At 39.4% G+C, this 15,002-nt stretch overlaps 1 long non-coding RNA gene across 4 annotated transcripts in view; it reads left to right on the top strand.

The window, feature by feature from the left end:
- LOC135301547 (uncharacterized) overlaps positions 1–15,002 on the top strand; it is a 68,411-nt gene that overhangs the window by 30,539 nt on the left and 22,870 nt on the right. For all 4 annotated transcript variants that reach the window (XR_010363294.1, XR_010363292.1, XR_010363291.1 and 1 more), the window contains one exon: positions 1,673–1,812. This is a non-coding gene — a long non-coding RNA (uncharacterized LOC135301547). The remainder of the gene's footprint in view (positions 1–1,672; positions 1,813–15,002) is intronic.

The following is a 15,002-nucleotide window of genomic DNA, read 5'->3' as shown; positions in this document are numbered from 1 at the left end:
ATGTAGCACCCAGGAACAGTAGCTTGAGCTGCCCTTGGTTGGAGGGGTAGTGGAGGATTCGGGGTCCATGGGAACCTTGGTGGTACTGCAGGAAAGAACTTATAGTGCAAGGGCTCCACACCATAGTCTGAACTGGAGAAGTGGAGCAAGGCAGGACCTCAAATTGCAGGGCAGAAGCTCTCATTAGTCCCCCTCATGCAGAGAACAGCAGGTTTTACATCCAGAGTTATTAGGAAAAGACCTTGGGCTTTGTAATGTGGGGTTATTAGCAGTGGACTAACATGTAGGACCAATTTTATTTTCATTTCCACTCATGTGCTTAGAGTGCTTCTAATTTGCAGCAGAATAACTAATGTTTGACTCTGAGCTTCTCTGAGATCATAAGAAAAAGGACAGTAATTTTTTCCTGCATTATCCTTATTCAGTAGATTCTAATTATGACTCTTGACTACCTTGTAATGAAGTCCATGCAATTCTGTAGAACAAACCCATCAGTGGAAAATTAGAGCTTTAATTTGTGTATACTTTCTTTGAGATGTAGAGTTACTTCGGGATTCTTTTACTCTCTCCTATTAAGTCTTTATGCATAAAACCTACATTAAAAATTTGAAAGCCTTTTGGAATTCATCCCTTTAATGACAAACACCTGAAAGTGAAGAAAACTATAATGATTTGCTTTGGATACATTTCTGGCACTGGATTTTGACAGCATTTTCTCTAGTTTTAATATCTCAAGTGGGAATAGTGGGGACATATAAGAGGGCATTTTTCCATTGAAATAATTTATTGTAATAGGAAAAAGGAAGATGATACCAGAACTGCTCTTCCTTTCTTTGTCCCTCTTTCATGCCAATTTCAATGACATTTAAAATATTTCTTTTGAACCCAAAGGATGTTAAAAAGAAAGCAGACAAATATAATATTTTTTAATAGTTTCATGAAGTAATTTTTCCTTTATTTGTTCAAGGCAGATATTTGCTCACTTTGACAATTTTTTAGACTTTTAACAAATTTCTCATTATTTGGGGTTCCCAAATATTTTTTGTTTTCACCTGCACTCTCCATTACTCTGACAATAGAGGGATGACTATAACCAGTGCCTCAGAAACATTTTTATTCCCAACATCCAATGATACAAATTAGAATGAAACTGAAAATTAGCGTCAAATGTAAGAACACACACTCAAGATGAGCATCACTCTGATTCCTCACGTGCATTTTTTTTATTAGACATGTGTCAAGTTAAAAGAGTGGAGACTTGCAATTTGGCAATGCAAGTGCAAGCCTGAAGTCCCACTTGATCTGTGAAAGTACCTGTGATTAAGCACTAAATTGGATGCTCAGAATACCCAGGTGTGACTCCAGGTCATTAGTTTTCAGTCATTCACTGGATCACTTTGTTCTCAGGTCACCTGCATGGAATAAGTAAGTCTATAAATATTTAGATTTTTAAAATCTGCCTGAGCCTCTGTCTCCACTAAATAATTCCCAGCATGCCTGGCAGTCTCTGAGCTGTCTCCAAAGCTGCCACTACTTTGGCAGGGCTCAATGTTTGACTGCCAGGTCTGCCCAGGACACACAGCAGAGCTTTCCTCCATCGTGCATCTCTTGAGGGGGACAGAGTGATGAGCACACTCAGAATGAGAACACTGATTTTTTTTTTTTTTTCCAGAGCTGATGATAGGCATTTTTCTGCAAAATATCAGGAGAAAGAGGAGGAGGCAGAAGAGGAGGAGGAAGAGGAGGAGGTGACACCTACATTTATAGAGGGTGCAGAATGATGTGCAAGACTTTTGAAAGCAGAAGGCTGGGGTGAGTCAGAATCTCTTGGGGTACCATTGTGGAGCTGAGACCTCTCTGTTTCTGCTTCAGGGGGTGTTGATGCAATTTATCCAGTGCTTACTGTAAGATGGATAAACAGGGAAATTACAGAATCATAGAAGTATAGAATATGCTGAATTAGAAGGGGCCCATCAGGATTATCAGCCGTAGCTCCTGGCCCTGTACAGAACACCCCAAGGGTCACACCCTGTGCCTGAAGGTGTTGCCCAAATGCTCCTTGAGCTCTCTCATGCTTGGTATTGTGACCACTTCCAGGGAAGCTGTTCCAGTGCCCAAACAAAATATTTTATTGATATTCAACCTAAATCTCCCCTGACTCAGCTTCAGGCCATTCCCTTGTGTCCTGTCACAGGTCACAAGAGTGTGAAGATTGGTACCTGCCAGACATCCTGTGGGACATCACTGTGCTGAAGGCACTAGGACAACCTGGGAGCATTGTGTCACATTTTACTCTTGCATCTGTGGGTCTGTGATGGGAGTTACATTTGGCTTAATTGTGCTTTACCTTTATGCACCACTTTTATATAGGTTGGGGTCCTCTGAAATTGCAGAAAGTTTTCCCAATCAAGAAAAAAATGTTCAGTATCCTGCCATCATTACCTAAAATAATTAAAAGGAGAAAAAAAGCTTGTCTTACTCCTGCTTCACAACAACTTTGATGCTGAAGAAGGGATTTCTTGAGAATACCTAATTAAAAATAGCAGAAAAGGGCAATGAATGAATTATCCCTCTAGTTTTATGAAGTCAAAAAATAATCAGTGCCAAATTAAGAAGTTATCTTTTGTATAATTTTATAATTATAGGGGAGACTTTCACCAGTCTGCCCCTGGCATCAACTTTGTCTGCTATTTCATCACTTAGGCTTCAACGCTCTCTTTTCCTTTCTATGCTAAACAGTCAGGGATATTTCTCATTTTGGAAGGCAATCAGCAAAGCTGGTAAGAGGGAAGCTGCAAATATTTCAGAAATAATGAGTAGAGAATTTATGCATTGTCTAGGCCCTACGGTGCATGAATGAGGCTTTCAAGCTCCTTGCTTTTGCACGATATTTTTTGTTTAGTTTCACGAAACAACTCAACCCAAATGACAAAGATTACTCCCAAGGAGATCAATGCTCTGCTGCATATGCAAGCACATGAACCCACACAAAAAGCATATGTGTGAGATTTTATATCTTCTTTTCTCACCTTTGACCAGCTTTAGTCCCTTTTTTACAGACATCTAATCCTGGGACTCTTATCTTTTAATCAAATGCTGGAGCATTTGGACTCCAAATACACCTTCCACTCACATCTCTGTTCACTCAGTGCAGTAACTGCTGCTTCTCTCCAGCACCAGTGCCAAGCTCATCACATCTTGGATTTGTTTCTGCATCTGGAACAGAAAGCCTAAAGTTTAGCTCTGTCTGGGCTGCTGTGAGCAGTGCTGGCTGCACAAGTGAGATCTGATGCTAAAAACAGATGTAAGCCAGAGAGAGCTGGTGTTTTGGTGCTCACTGCACAAAGGCAATATGAGATGCTTAACATGAGATGAAGGAAGGAAGTTGCTACAGAAAGCCTGGAGTTATTTTTTTCATGACACTGAAGTATTTTATACATTACTTGCTTGGAAATTTTGCTTGGGAATTTTTGAGTTATATCCAAGTGATTTATGAGGTTTTACTAATATGCAGAACCAAATATCTCAAATAAAATCATTATGGTAAAATCAAACATTTAACTTCTCATCTGTTTACCAAGATTCTATACTATTAAACTCTAGAAATGTCTTTTGAAAAGACGTATTTGGGTGTGTTGCCAGGATTACTATGTCAAATCTTTTTATGGATCTCTTGAATTTTTACAGTCCTATGGACAAAATGCTGAGCCCCACTGGCCACACCAGACTGTGTGCCTCTGCAGCACATTATGAATATTTTGGAAACTGACACCAGATGCATTAGTCCAACTTCAAAACAATTCTGTTTTGTAAATGAAGCTCACTTTTTATCATTAAGTCACCATAAAATGGATGGAAATCAGCAGCTGAAAACAATTCAGAAGACAGCTCTCATTTTCAGAATGTGCTCACCAAATTAGATGCTTTGGCCATACACAAAACCAGGTTAAGCAGGGGCAAAATAAATGAGGTTAATGTTATTTGAATTTTTGAATCATGGCGAATCCTGGAGGTCCTTTGAGATAAGACCCCTTTCTGTGCAAAACAAGACATTCTCCACTATGGAGAATTTACAGATTAAGCAGAAAAGGAGAAATTGTTTTGGACCTGGGTAAATAGCTGGAAAAAACCTTTGAAAGCTTCACAGTTATCTGGCAGGAAAGCTTGGAAGCCAATTCCAATGCTCCTAAATTTCCAAACCACTGACCTGTCATCCAGAACATAAATATTAATATTATGACCATACCAGCCCTGTACCACTGCCATTTGCTGGCTGCTGTGCACACACGATGAAAAAGAAATTAATGGAGTGGAATTTTTGTGCCAGAGGTAAAAATTTTTTCTGCCTGACCCCCACAGCTCCTTCACCAGTTTTTCTCCATAGATGTTATGTGAGTAGATGGAAAGAGAGTAAAGTGGTTTATCAAAAACTCAAATAATTACCTAAACTGCCAGTCCAAATGTTAATAAGTTCCCAGTTAGATATTTTGGTTTTAAAATTGCTGAGTCTGGGGTTTTGCATTGTTTGAGGTATTTTGGTTTTTTTGTTTGTTTTCATTGGTTGGCTTAGTTTGTTTTATCTGTTATTTCTTTGTTTTGTTTTTGGTTTGGTTTTTTTTTTGTTTGTTTGAGTTGTTTTTATTGGGGTTTTTGTGGGTTTTTTGTTGACATTTTGCAGGTTTTTTGTTTGGTTGGTTTTTTTTGTTTTTGTTGTTTGGGTTTTTTCTGTTGTTACTAGGGGCTTTTTGTTTGGTTGGTTGGGTTTTTTGGTTTTTTTTTTGTTTGATTTTTTTTTTTTGTTCCATTTTGCAGTTTGTTTGTTTCTTTTTTTGGTTTTTTTTTTTTTGGTTGGATTTTGGTTTTGGTTTTGTGGTGGTTTTTTGTTTTTTTTTTAAATTTGTTTGTTTGTTTGTTTGAGGTTTTTCTTTTCTTTTTCCTGCACATATCTTGGTTATTTTAGTTTATTCTAATGTGCATGCTCAGCAATTAATTTTTCGTGTTTTCGTGCTTTTCATCCTTCAAGCACAGAAAAGAATTATAGAAACAGAGGCTATATTCAGATTCAAGAAATAAGGACTTATGAAAGAATAAATTATTCCTGATATTACCATGTAATTGTGGGGGAAAACAATTCTGAAGATGACAAAGCACTGGAACTGGTTGCCCAGAGAAGCTGTGGATTTTCCATTCATAGAAGTGTTCAAGGCCAGGCTGGATGGGGCTCTGAGCAACATGAAATAGGGGAAGGTGTCTCTGTCCATGGCAGAGGGTTGGAACTACGTGACTGAGGTGAAGTTAATTTCTAGACTTCCTCCACTGTATTGGGTAAACCTCTGTTAGAGTAGGAGGTGGGACCCTTAGCAAATGCATAGACATATCAAAATATGAACACAAAAAACACATATATAACTCTCACTTTCCCAAAAATGAGAAATGATAAAGAGGTAACAATGGTTAACAGGTTTTCAGAGGTGATCACAACAGCCTAGATGCTTTGCAATATCAAATCAAAAAGTAGATTCTCCCTATGAGTAACAACTGGTTCCCCTTCTGGTTCCTGACATCAGCAATGAAGGATGTGTTGTGTTCAGTCTGGTTTGAGCTTTATCTACAGTAGGCTTAATTAAGATCCAGTGACAGAACCTCTCACAGGAGGCAATACAGCAGTCAGGGTGAGCAAAGTTTGGCACTCCTGAATGGATGTGTCAATCTGGCATCTCCCTGTGCATAACATACACACATTTATCCTAGAGATAACTTAGTGGTAATAAAAATTGATCCTAAAAAGCTTTTAAGGTTACTTTCCATAGTCAAATCATATTTGTTTTATTAGTATTTGTAAAGAACTGCGAACGATCTGCAAAAATGATGCAGAAGATATGCAAAAAATATCTATGCAATTTTATGTGGATTAATGATTAATTTTGAACTTCTTGTCTCTTCTCTGTCAAGCGTCACTTTAAACATACATTTAGGTGATTAATTAATTACCATAATCTCATCATTCGTGCATCATTTTGATATGCAGTGATCTGATCAATTTTATGCTATGAAGTAAATTACACCTGTTCCTAAATAACACTTTTAATACATATTAAGACCAAGGGGCTGACACAATTCTAGTTTTTAGTTCTGTGCACTAATTAAATTTGTTCAGCTCAAACTTAAACATCTGTGTCTGACTAGAAGATTATTTCTTTCCAGGTAATTTTTAAGGGGGAAGGAGTTGGAATGGGAATGAAGAAGAAGTTATGAAAAGGGAATCTGATGATTAAAAGTAACAAAACTAGCCATGTTTTTTTTCTGTAGGGTTAACCCAGGAGCTGTCACAGTGGACTAGAATAGCTGAGCTGGTGTGATTTATTCCTGTGTGTTGCAGGAGGAAAGGAAGATTTGATCTGGTGCTGCTGTGGAGACAGGAGGAGCAGCACCAGCCACAGAGTAATGACACCAGTGGATGAATTCAACAAGCAGAGAAAATGTGTCTGCTTATGAGTGACAGGGCAGACACAGCTCCTTTCTCACAGTTAATGTTGCTGTTACCCAGCATTTCCATCTCTGCCGCTGACTGAGCAGAGATGTGACTGCATTTCCTTCCCAGTGCCCTAGTGCTTTCCTTACGAGCTGTGTGTGTGAATATCCTCTGAGAAACTCTGGCTTTGCATGGCTGGCTGGTGGCTCTCTGCAGGCACAGGGTCCTGAGCCTGCCCCTGACCCCTTTTATTTCTTCACCTTTTTCAATTTATTATACCCAGCATTACCAGGACTGAGCTTCCAACAGAGTTTTAAACTCAGAGTTATAGAAAGATTTCTGAATACAGCTGGACAAAAGACAAAACACACAGGTCAGTCTTGACCCTACATTTGATGTCAAGAGCATTGCAAAGCACGAGAGACTTAGAGACTCTGTCTCAGCCAGGGAAATAAAATAGTGGTTGATTTTATATGGGTTACAGCTCCAGCACTGGTTTCCTATAAATAACTCACAGATGTCATTTGAATTACAGTCTTCAGCAAATAAGGGGGCTGCAGGCATACCCAGGAGCCTGTTAACAAGGAGATGACAAGCTTCAGGCATCTAATTGCTTTAGCTCATCACCAGTAAGACACTTGCAGTCCTACAGCTAATCTGACCAGCAATTGACTGAAAATTGAATCTAAACCAGGAGAGTTATTTAACCAACTTCAAAGGCCTGCCCACTTCCAAAAAGAAACCCCAACCCTCTATCTGTTCAGCCAGCTGCTATGCAAGAGAGCCAAAATCTTTTGTGAATTTTCTTAGCACTTCTTCCTTAGCACCTGATGTCGGCATAGAACAGTCCAAACACATGAAGCTAATTGCATTTCCAAATGCCATGCAGACAGATTACTAAAATATCTTCCAAAAAAACAAAGCAAATCACCACCAGACCTTGTCCTCCTCCAGTTCTAAGAAGCAGAATAAGGGGACAGGACCAAACATATATAATCTAACATTTTGTTATATTATAGTGGCTTGAATGACTTGCCCTGACATAGCAGCCTTAACTCTATCACGTAGGATTGACATTTCAGGAGTATGTGCTCTTTTTCTCTGGAAAATAACACTAAAATATTATCCTGAAACCATGAACTGAGTGTATTTTTCTTCTTGAACAGATGTGACAGAGATGCTTTGAAGCCCAAGCCATATAGATATGGGGCAGTGAGAAAAGGCAAATAAGCTTCCTATTTCTATATACTACTGGAGGAGGCTGAGGTCTGCAACTTCAGCCCTGTACTATTACCACTGATCTCATGGGATTATCTCCCATTAGTGGGATCACTCAGGGAAGAGGAAACAGCCTAACTCCTTCCCAGTATTTTAAAATAATAATAAACTCACATAATCTGCAGCTGAAAATGCTGTATGTTTTGAAACTTTTAAGGATAAATGTTGCAATTTAGCTTTTCCCCACAAGAGTAGGAATTTCCTGCAGTCTAATCCTTTTGTCCTGGGAATTGCTTCTCTTCATGATAATCAAATGCATTCCTCATTTCCACTGCAAGCACAGGTTGGGCATGCCAGCCCAGCAGAATGCCAAATGTGCATCCAATTTAAACACATAAGAAGTCCAGCTGAAGTAAATTGGACTTTTCAAACACCTCATGCTTATGTGTTAAGATAATAAGAATTACTTACAAGTACAAGCATTTGCAGGATCCCTCTCTTAGCCCACATCTTCCTAACTCCAGCTTTGTCACAAAAAACAGCTCATTGGATGTGCTCTTTTCATATGACTGGCCTATTCTTAAAGCTTGAGGAAATTGTGCTACAAACTCATTGAAACCCTTTGTTGCTTTCAGTGACCATGCAAACCCTGTTCTCCATTCACAGTGAGGAGCTAAAATGGTAAAAATTCTGTCTCAAACAAATTAAGATATGTAAACACACTCATTCCCCATCAACAGCCTTAGCCTGTGAACCCAGAGAACATTTCTATATCCATAGAATTGCACAATTGTGTGCTTTCCTTTCCAGCAGTGCAAACTTAGCTTCTCTCATTTTCATCATTCTCAGACACACACAGGTATTCAGTACAATGCCTTTGCTACACTGTGCTGCTCTGAGCCTCATTGTCACCTTCCACATTGAGCAGCTGACACTCTTTAGAAAAAGGAAAGGACACAGAAAAAGCTGTAAAATGTTTATAAAAAAAGAGTATGGTCAAAAATCTTTGATATAAAAAATAAATCATTATATTTAGCAAACGTTTCACTTGCTGGTAGAAAAGTCTCAGGGCAAGAAGAAAGCAAAAGCCTTTCTTTCTTGTAGACTTCAATGGAAAAAAAGGAAAGAAAGCTTCCTTCAGGTTTTTAAAGTTCCTAATAAGAAGTGTTTGAATGTCTATTGTAATTTGAACAAATGTCTTATTGTCTAAATAAAACAGACTCCACAAGAAACACTTCCTCTATTATGGATTTTTCAAACACTGAAGGTGATTTTTTCCCCCTCTTGGCTGTATCTGTTGTCCTTCCTTCAATATTAATACTGACACTTCTCTATTAACTCATTAAGCACTTGTGACACTGGATACAAAGACTCCATAATTACTATCCTTGCAATTCCACTTGAAGATTTCCACCAAGGCTGAAGTGTCTTGTTTTAGACACCGTACAGACAAAGGAAAAAACAGTCCTTGTCCCAGAGAGCATTGTATTTCAAAGGACAAAGCTGACAAAGCGACAAAGCCAACAAAGAAAAAAAAAAGAGTTAAATAGATTTTCCCAAGATCATGCAACAGGGTTGGCTTTTTTGTTTGGGTTTTGTTTTTGGGGGTTTTTTGGTGTGATTTTTTTGGTTGGTTTTTCTTTTCAGAACAGAGGTCAAACCCAGTTCTGTTGACTTTCCATTAGCTTCTCATCTACCTCTTCATAATCCCATATAATTAATCTCCATCTATTTCAGAGTGTTTGCACTCTCAGGTCACATTCTTCCAAATGGCTTCTAATGGTCAGGTCATACCTTACAGAGTTGTGACCTGCAAGGGCCGGAAAAAACTACAGAAGAAAAACAAATTCAAGGAAGCATTAAACTATGTCAGTGTCCAGCCCAAGCTAGTACGGTCTTGTTTTATTATTTTACAGGAAAAAAAGAATCCACCTCTTAAAGAATAGGAAATCCTAAACTTCTGTCTATTTAGTAAAGTGTTCTGCTGCTGTGCTGCTCATCAGCGTCACAGTGCATTGCCATGGGAAGGGGGACATAGGGAGCCCCATCCTTCAAGGATGTGAGGTCAGCCCTAAAAAAAGGTGGAGGTTTTGGAACTAGTATGTTAGGACTAGGAGATATTTTTTTCAGCTATATGTTAAGTACAACTTTAAACATTTAGTTCCCTGTGCCCACTGTTTCTAAGCAGATGGGCTGCAGGTTGTAGGTGGCTTTGTGGAGATCCCTGTATTTCTGACTCTTTATCCACCATCATTTGAAAAAAAAAATCAGGATAACACTTGTCAAACAAACACCTCTCAGCAACTGGGCAATTAACATTCTTTCCTTACAGCCAGGATCTTGCAGCTTGAGATGCTCATGACCTCACTTTCTCCCAGTCTGTGAGGTGAGAGGTACCTGAAAGGTGCAGTCAGGCCCTGGGGAATAATTGGCCATAAGGGAAACAGCAGGATGCTTAACTTGTACCAGAGCATTCAGAATTAGACCTTCCCTATGTAATTGCAAAATAGGAAAACCAAACAGAAAGAATAAATTATTATTATTATTCACCTACATCATAAAAGTTTTTTTACAATAACAGTCCTCTTTCAGCATGAAAGGCTGAGGGCTGAGGTCTGTGCCCTTGATCTGACAAAGTTTAGGAGCACAAGTTCTTCATCAGCATTTCAGAAAGCCACAAGTTGGTGTGACTTACTTAGTGGGGTGCCCAACCAACACCTGAAAGTACTGAGCTGGTTGTCTTTTGGGCCTTTGTCTTTGAACTAACTCTACTCTTTTGACTCTTTTTTACCTATGGTGGCTCTCCCTTAAAATTACCATGATTCAAAGAAGGAAATTTAAAAAAAAAAAAAAAAAAAAAAAAAAAGTAATTGGATTAAAAGAAGGGAAAGAAAAAAGCATACTTTTGGCTTGGCATCTTTCTCTTCTATTTTCTTGAGGCTTTTGCTACAAAATAATACTGTTGCATATGTTACCATCTGGGGAATGTTAAATTACTGCTTTATAAGGTCCAAAAGTGTTATTATTCAATTTTAGAAAATAAAATTATAAAATAAAATAAAAATCTTTCCCAAGCAAAAGAGCACTGGAATAATTTCTAGAACTCAGTGTAAGTAATACAAGACTTCATTTTGATATACAGGGAAGGGATATTTGTAACAGCCTGACCAGATTGCAAACAGATGTTGGTAGAAACTCAATCCATTATTAAATTAATTTACCTTTTCACCCTCAAGAGACTGTAGAACACAAAACAGATATATTTAATAAAAATAAAGTTTTCCAAAAAGGTTCAGCACTGGAGTGCATACTGTATGACAGTGCCAGAACCATCTTCTTCTCACAGCTCTGGACATAATTGATTAAATATCCCAGCCCTAAGAGATTTTAGTCACAGATGGTTTCAGGGGCAAGAGATTGCCTGGGGAGGAACTATGGGAAGTTTATAGGGAGAAAGCAGATGAACCAGCAAAGCTGATGTTACCCTATCCATGTCAATGTCCCAGCTGATGGACAGGTGCAATGAACAGCCAGTATGGATTGTGATATCCAGGACTAAAAAAGAGGTTTCAAAAGGGTGACTTGCCTGTTGGCACAGGAAGAGATTTGTATTTGATCATAGAGTGCATGATTCTGTTGAGCATTTCTGGGTGTTTGGGAAGAAATAGCTTCTGGTGAGAATCTAAGCTGCAATTTGTCACTTTTACTGTTCTTTAGCATAAAGTGGAAAATACTAGGAAAAATTCAAAGGTGCTTAAGGATTGATTTTATGTCTACCAGAATGTGATTGTCAGGTTATAGCAACATTCTTATTGCAGGTGTTCAAGCAATGCTGAAAGAAAATGTAAATATAATGTTTAGTGAACACCCAGCTTATAGAATTAGACAAGAAACTAGCAAATAATGGTGCATAAGCCTGTTTGCTCATCTGGCACAAGCCTGGTATGAGCTGGGCAGAAAAATAAAGCAGCAAAATAGAATGTAGGATCATTTAGGTTGGGAAAGACTTATAAGATCATTGAGATGAGCCATAAAAGAGACCTTTAATTTAGCAGTAGGGACAGAAATATCTGCTAATGTTAGAGTTACAGATGCCCTGCCTGGGTCATTATGCAGCTTAGTAAATAACCCACTAATGTGCAGGTGTCCCCTGAACACTGTGTATTTTCTGACATGCTGGGGTAGCCTGTAGAGAGTGGGGTTCACACTTTGGGCTCTGTTTGAAGTCCACATAAATTGAAAAGACTGTATGCCAGGTGCCCACCAAGCCTTTCTACCACTGCACTCCCCATTCTGAGCTGGACAGGGCAGAGAAAATAAGATGGGAGACAGCTTGTAGGTTGAGATATGTTTACTAAAATACAGATACATTTACTAAAGCAAAAATGAAAGGTTGTGCATGCACAGGAAAAGCAGTGGGGGGAAATAAGCATCAGCAAGTGATGTCTGGCCACATCCCAGGAAGCAGGGCTTCATCATGTGGAGAGGGTGCTCCCGAAGGCAAACATTGTAAATAACAAATGCCCCACCCCTTTCTCCTCCTTTTCTTAGATTTATGTCAGAGCAGATGTCACATGGAATGTCCTTTGGGTCCCTTTGTGTCCTGGCTGTGTCCCCTCACAGGACCTTGTCCACCCCCAGCCTGCGGGTGAAGGGGGAATGCTGGAGCTCTGTCCAGCAGTTCCCAAGCACTGGGACATTATCAGCACCTTGTTGGGCACCAGAGCACTGTGAGGGCAGCTGGGGGGAGGTGAACTCCAGCTCAGCCAGGCCCAACGCTGCTCTGATAAGCAAAACTCAGCTTGGAGTGATTCTTGCACTTGGGAGTGCTGCTTCCTAAACAGGTACCTAACAGGAGTCCATGCTTAAACCCAAAATGCCAGTGGGATGGGAACTAATTTACAGTTTTACTCAGCTGGATCTTGCTAAACTATTTTATTGATCCCTTGGATTGTGCTAGTTTACAAAGAAGCATGAATGTAAATACCTTAATTTGGGTATCCATGCTACCCTCTGTGTTTTTGTACTTGTAATCTCTTTTGCCAAGAGTCCCTTTAAGAGCTGGAGATTTAATTTGAACTGAATTCTTGAAAAGTGATACAATGTTTCTGAAGGGCTGTATATGGCAATGCTGCAGGGATGAATAAAAAAAAAAAAGAAAATAAATAGTTTAAAATGTTCTTGGCTAGGAATAGGACAAAAAGTGTATTCTGACAAGTAATAAGATTTTAAAGATAACATTTGGGCTGTCAGGAAGGGTTTTTATTTAATGAAGTGATGACTAGGGGCCAGGCTCATTATTTCTATCTTTTCTTACAAGTCTAAGAAAAATCCTTAAGGAAGATAGAAATGGGAAACTCTTTCCCCCTCTTTTCTTCCTGCCAAACAGGGAAGGATGAAAACTGAGCCTCGAACCAGCTCCCTCCAACCTCCGAGCTCGCTCCAAGAGCTCAGGCCATCAGCATGATGAAAATCTGTGAGCTGGAAGCACCTGTGGAGCTAAAACCTGGTGCTCCCATATCCTCCTGCATAGCCAGAGCATAGAGGGCTTGGAGCCCTGTGGAAGCAGATTTTCCAGAGAGCCATCACCACCCTCGGTTCCATTTAGCCTGGATTAATGTGACATCAGCCACTTTTCTTTTCCTTCCTTCCTTCCTTCCTTCCTTCCTTCCTTCCTTCCTTCCTTCCTTCCTTCCTTCCTTCCTTCCTTCCTTCCTTCCTTCCTTCCTTCCTTCCTTCCTTCCTTCCTTCCTTCCTTCCTTCCTTCCTTCCTTCCTTCCTTCCTTCCTTCCTTCCTTCCTTCCTTCCTTCCTTCCTTCCTTCCTTCCTTCCTTCCTTCCTTCCTTCCTTCCTTCCTTCCTTCCTTCCTTCCTTCCTTCCTTCCTTCCTTCCTTCCTTCCTTCCTTCCTTCCTTCCTTCCTTCCTTCCTTCCTTCCTTCCTTCCTTCCTTCCTTCCTTCCTTCCTTCCTTCCTTCCCTCCCTCCCTCCCTCCCTCCCTCCTCTTTCTGTGTGCCTGAACTCTGTGAACAGAGCTCCACCTTCCATAGCTGACTGGATTTGGGCATTTTTCATTCCAGCCTCGTGTTCCCAGGACTGGTCAGCAGAGCCTGTAGGATGTTGCAGTTTGACTTGCACTCATCTGGAGTGAGCTGCTGCTGCCCAGGAGCTGCTTCTTGCACAGATACCATCCTGGCAGCCCACAAACACTTTAGACAGTACTGGTTATGATTATCAGGAGTAACTGGGCAGTTCACAGGACTGGAAATGATCTTTATATTTTGAAAATGCTAATTCCTTCTCGCTGCCATTGATTAGTCAGTTTATCAGCTCACTAAAACCTAAAATCTGAATAATCCTCACACAATTTTAGAAGAGGAAACAATAATAAAAGCTTCCTTTTCTCTTCAGAATTGTGGGGTTTTATTTTAATAATGTAATGAGCCCAGAAAGACTTATGCTCCTATTAGAATATAAAATAAACCAAATGGAACCATTTGTAATCAGGATTTTATCTGAGCAATGTTCTGTCTGTATCACCCACTGCCTGTAAGATTGTGTTCCATTATATTGCAGCGGTAATAGGAAAGAAACTAAACTATTTGCATCAACAATAATGCAACCAATTTTCAAGACTTGCATGTCAAAAATCCATTATTCCAGACATGATTACCTGGAACTGCCAATAACAATTGTCACCAATTACACTTTTTTACAATGTAGCAGGATTTTCATTTCTCTTTCCCCACCCCATCTCTTCTTCCTCTTTCTTTTTGTCTTTTTTTTTTTTTTGTCTCCGTCATTTAGATTAGAACATCACATTTAGTACAAGAAGCAGATGCTAATATGGAAAGACAGAACATCTCAATTTTCGCACTGTTAATTCAGCTTACTGAGCCAATTTCACAATTCTCACATTCCTCTAGTCCTAAGAGAAAATGCTAATTTAGATTGTTAAAACTGACACAGGTTAGGGTATAAAGGATAATTAGCATAAGATCCTACACAAAGTGTTTTTAGCACCATTAATCAGCTCCCACCTATGCATACACATTTTTAGACAGAAGTGGTGTTGAATAGTTCTGAAAAAAAAGCCCCTAAAATATTCTGTAATACTTAAAATAAAAACCCTCACCCCCCCCCCCCCCCCCCCCGTAAAATTTGGTTGGAAGCAGTTTCCGGTGAAAGTACCTAGCATGCAGCTAAAACAGATCTTTTATTTTACATGTGAAAATTATTAAAACTCATAAATGCATTCTAGAAAAAAATACCTGCATGATTTTTAAGATTGTAGGGGATGTGCTAAAATGAAGGA

This window comes from Passer domesticus, chromosome 5, assembly GCF_036417665.1.
Source record: "Passer domesticus isolate bPasDom1 chromosome 5, bPasDom1.hap1, whole genome shotgun sequence".
Taxonomy (NCBI): domain Eukaryota; kingdom Metazoa; phylum Chordata; class Aves; order Passeriformes; family Passeridae; genus Passer; species Passer domesticus.
Note: the sequence above shows the minus strand (reverse complement) of the source record. Positions and strands in the feature narration are given on the sequence as shown.